Below are 5,592 nucleotides of genomic sequence, written 5' to 3' on the forward strand. Positions count from 1 at the left end.
ACAAGTATATTCAAGGAGATTACTTTTCAACAAGGTAACGCAGGGTATATAGAATACCCATCGAAACCGAACCTAACTATTAAGATCAAAACCAAGTGTTGAATTAAACGTACAAGTGCAAATACTTTAATTATAATTAGACAATTATAATGCGGAAATAAAGTAAAGCACACGCCATGATTTTGTTAACGAGGAAAATTATAATCTTACACAAAAACCCCGGGACCTAATCCAATTTTAAATACTCAATGAATTAAGACGTAGGACAAGATTCCTTTGGATCATAATCCAAACAGTTAAAGGACCAAAACTATTTGGTAACCAAACTCATTTTCCAATCACAATACCGAACTATATGATAAATTCCCACTTTAGGATCTTGTGTTTAAGATATGTTACAAGATATGAAACTCATAGGTTAAGAGATCAATCAAAACAATAGATACCGAAATAATCAATCTTGATTACAAGGTTTATGATAAAATCACAAACAACTTGTAGATCTTAAAAGACTTATGTTTAGCGAAATAAATTGTTTTTCAATCAAGTCGCGGAAAGTCGCACCAAGATTAAAACAATAAAACAAAGTCATCAAATCTTCAAAGTCTTCAATCTCCGGTTTAATCTTCACAGGTACAATCTACAAAATAACTTGATTCCTCTATTGATTTACCGCACAGAATGGAATATATTAACAATAGCAAATCAATAAATCTAGAATCAATTATATCTGTATTAGCCAAATCTTCAAAGGATTGAGTAGTCGTATATCATAAGACAAAGACCATGGAATAAACAAGAAAATGTCGAGAAGATAATAACACATTAGTTGTTAATCAAATAATAATCAAATAAAATTAAAATTAAAATACAATTCTAGTTTCCCACCAACGGTAATCGTAAATGCTTCTTGATCCCAAAAAAGTCTTTTAATTAAAGAGAACATAAGATATTTCACCTAACTAGAATATTACTCTCCTTTCGAATCAAGTATTCTGGAATACTTAGTATTACAAGTAACATTGCAGTCGGCTTCCACATTGACTACCAAAAGGAAGTTCCTGTGTGAGGGTCAATTTTTTAAGTTGATCAAACTTCTCTATTTACAGACCAAGGTAGTTTGGATACCATGTAATTACCAAATTTCGCGAAAATCTCAAAGATATATGCAATAAATACATATTTTCGGTTTTGTTAAAATTACAACTAATATACCTTGGGTATCTAGGAATTTATGTGAACAACAAAAGATAAGATTCGTCCACATGTTCAAATTATTCACTTTTTCGACATATTGAGATTTCCTATTTTGCAAACCCTGTTTCCAAAATCACACAAACGCTAAAGTGTACGTGATAATAGAAATCATTTTTTTGCATATGGGGATCGATTCTACCATGATTTCTAATTTACGTAGGGATCGGTTCTATCTTGATTCCCATATAGGTAAGGATGGATACTACCTTGACTCCCAACATAGGTAAGGATCGGTACTACCCTGATTCCCAACATAAATAAGGATCGGTTCTACCATGGGTATATTGGTTCCCAACATAAGTAAGGATCGGTCCTTTTAGAGCACTGCTCGGTCGAACTCGCACGTGTTGCTATCTCAAGCTTGATTTTCAAGTTTAGTTTTCAAAGATATAAGTATTCATTTCCAATCTGCTTATAGCTAAGTCTCGGATTAGGATAGTAAGTGTAATTGAGCATTACACTTCACGACGTTCATCGATTGAAGACGGAGCACTACTAAGGGGAGATTGTGGAACTTCATCAACAAAAGGTATGTGGAGACCTGAACTCATATATCACTCAAAAGTTTATCTACTCTATATCCTATTTGAGACAAAAGTCGTATAGCTATATAGACTTCGATTATACACATTTGATATTTCGAGCCGAGTTTAACTCGCTTACATATTTATCGAAATATGTGTTAGTAAGCTTTTTCTTTAACCAAGTTCATCTTATTTTCTTGATGAAAGTAAAAAGATGATCATGTGAAAATCTCCTGGTAACATCTTACATGATTTGTGTGAGACAGTCATTTGATGTAGACTCGAATTGTTTCGTATTGATCATTAGATCACTTAAAAATTGCTTTAAAGCTAATAGTTTGTGTGAGACAGCTATTGCCGTCTTCTAAGAATGTTTCAATAATTTAAATGGGAGTTTAGAACAATTAAGCATGATTGGATATAGCACAGTATACATACTTGTATGCTAAACTGTTGCATGTTATTCCAAGTCCGGGAACATAGTATGCATACCCGTATGTGTACTAGTTGGTTAATGAAAGTCCGATAACTTAGTGTGCATACCCGTATATGTACTGGCATAAGTTCAGTTCCGGGAAATTCAAATGAGTTTGGAGGTATGCGTACCCGTTCGCATACTGGAGAACCCAAACTTAGTCCGGCCACTTAGGTATACATACCTGTTAGCATACTTGAGTAGGTTATATTCTAAAATCGGTTTGTTTATGAAATATTACATTTATATATTAAGGAATGCAAGCTTTTGAAAACCGTTGCTATAATGTTCATGAATTGATTCAAGTGAATATAAATCAATTTTTCTTTAATTATGTCTTGTATACTTCTATGAGAATATAAAAAATTGAAAAACTCTAGAACTAGGTTCATTTGAGTCATTTGAACTAGTTATGGTTAAGATGAATAAAGTTGATATGAAAGTAGTCAATAGCTAACTTCGGTTAACTATTGTTGAGCCAACAAGGTGCACATGTTTAGGTACGGTTATTCATATCTAAATGAAGTCAATTTTCATTTGTGTGTAACAATCTAAGTTCGATCTAACAGTTGAAAGATATTAGCTTGAGTCTAATCAGGTTTTCATCTAACGCTGAATATTGAATGCTTTGTTACCAATGTAGTATTGATTGCAAACCCTGATTTAAAGAATATATAAGGTAGAATTCTAGCAACTAGGAAACCTAATCCCCACACCTCATGTGTGATACTAGTTGCGACTAGAGTCGATTCTCCTTTAACCTTATGTTTTTCCAAAACACTATAGGTTAACGACTAGAAGACTTCATTGGGATTGTGAAGCCATACCCAACTATTTTCTCTCTAGTTGTTGTTCTGATCTTGCTGTTTTCTATCGTATTGAGTACTATCTTCTCTAATATTTTCTCAAGATTTAATCTCCGACAGGCAAGATAAAAAGTAGTCACAAACATCTTCGTCTCATAGTTTGTGATTCCAAAATATCTTGTTTCTCTACCATACGATTATGATTATTGTAAGGTGATTGATATTACTAGGTTTTTCTTCGGGAATATAAGACCGGTGTATGAATTGGTTCCTGGTCACCTTGATTTATCAAAAGACGGAAGAAAACTCATAGGTATTTATGTGGGAGACAGATTTATCTATTCAATAGACTTTTCTGTGTGAGACAGATTGGTTCATCAAGTCTTCGACTTTGGTTCATAGCAACTCTTAGTTATGGGTGAGATCAGCTCAGGGAATCAAGTACGTAGAGTCCTGGTGGGATTTAGAGGCATAAGGAACGCGACTGTACCTTGATCAGTGTGAGATTGGTTAGGGCTCAACTACATTCCAGTCCGAAGTTAACTTGTAGTAGGCTAGTGTCTGTAGCGGCTTAATACAGTATGGTGTTCAAATATGGACTAGGTCCCGGGGTTTTTCTGCATTTGCGGTTTCCTCGTTAACAAAATTTATGGTGTCTGTGTTATTTCTTTTCCGCATTATATTTGTTTATATAATTGAAATATCACAGGTCATGCGTAGTTCAACCAATTAGATAGTCCAACCTTTGGTTTTTGATATAAACTGATTGAAACTTGAATATTGGCCTTTGGCAGCATTCAAGTTGTTTCACATAATAATCAGGCTCGCGGATTTCTATTTGTATGATTTATCGATTACATTGTGAAACAAAGATAAAACTCTTGGATATATTTACATTGATTGAGTCTGACTGTCTAGTTGATTCTCTTGGAATTATATTGGAGTTTGTCCATATAGATTGCCTAAACCAAATATTGGGTGAGTTTGTTAGACCCCCGCTTTTTCAATTGGTATCAGAGCAGGCAAACACGATAAACCTAATAAGTTTGTGTTTAATTGTTCCCAAAGACTGTCCCTATGATAAATCTCCTTGGGAAACTTGTTCTGAGCATCTGTGGAACATACCAGAAATCTTCAAAGATTGTTCGGAGTTTATTCTTGCCTAAATTTGTAATCTCTCAAGATAATCTCACATCATCTAAGACCTTAGAAATCCTAGATTATGAAAAACAATCTAAAGGAAAAATTAAAGATTCCTTTAAAAGGGTTCGTTGTAGGAAATGTGTGAATACAAGCTCAAGGATATGGAACCTCATTAGACTTTTTATTAATCTTTTCGAGGAATTCTATTAAGATGGATCAATTGACAAAGATATATTTATGGATTTTGAAAACGTTTTTAAATCTCTAGAATGACTTGTCTTGATTAAGTAAAAGGCTCATGCTGGTAAAAAATCCAATTTTGTCGTTCGTGACACAAGGTTGAGTTTTAGCAACAACTCAGTCAAAAACGAAAAAAAGATTCTACTTGTGGTGTTGCAAGTTCCAGCCATTAGAATCTTTCTTTTAATCATAGGAAAAAGGAGTTGAAAATTTCAAATAACCCTGAGTATCACCATTACTATGATTATACTTCTGGCACATTTCACAAATATCGACCGGAGAAGATGCACGAGGATTCCTCTGCTCATCTTTCCTTTTGGTAACAAAATTGGCTTCACCCTATTTGTAGATATCTTGGAAATGGGGCAAGTAATGATATGATTTGTTTTTTGTCTTTGTATTATGGGTTAGGTTTATTTATGAAATTTTATTTTTTTTCCTTGAAGAAAAACTAGTTTGACAGAAGTTTTTTGTCCAGCAGAGGGCAAATAAAGTGATGTAGTTCTATTACTATCTTTTTACTGCACTATGTTAAATTTCTTCACAGTGTGCAAACCTTGGATGGTGAACGTTTTTGGATATCCTACCTTCTTTTTGTGGGTCGCGGTTCTTGAACAGGTCCAAGCCCATCAATGGGTCTTTAAGAGTTCCTGTACGCGTACGAGTGCTCCTCATCTTCTTCTTTTTGTCCGATTTCGTGAGAAAGGGTTTTCTAGGGTTCACGAGTTTACTCCATTAATTTACTTGTGGAGATCAATAAGGGACAAAAACTTATCATCATACTCAAGGAGCATTTCAAGTAAGATTTTCTCTTCCTTATTCTCTCAATTTTAGGGTTCATTGGGAAAATTAATCATGATGATAAGGATTCTAAGAAGATGCATGTCAAAATTTCATGATTCTTCTAGCATGATCATACCCAAGGGCTAAGATTCTATTAGAATTAGATTTGTTAATGATTCTAGTAGTAAGACCTTTGAAGGAATTTCTTCTAATGGCTTCATTCTATAAAAGAAATTGGATTTGATTTGTTTTGTAAAATATGATCTTGGAAATATCTTTAATGGTTTTAGTGAAGGATTTGACACCCTTACAAGAATCTGCTATGCCAACATCCGTGATGTTGATCTTAATGACATGGAATTCA

This window comes from Papaver somniferum, unplaced genomic scaffold (genome assembly GCF_003573695.1).
Source record: "Papaver somniferum cultivar HN1 unplaced genomic scaffold, ASM357369v1 unplaced-scaffold_137, whole genome shotgun sequence".
Taxonomy (NCBI): Eukaryota; Viridiplantae; Streptophyta; class Magnoliopsida; order Ranunculales; family Papaveraceae; genus Papaver; species Papaver somniferum.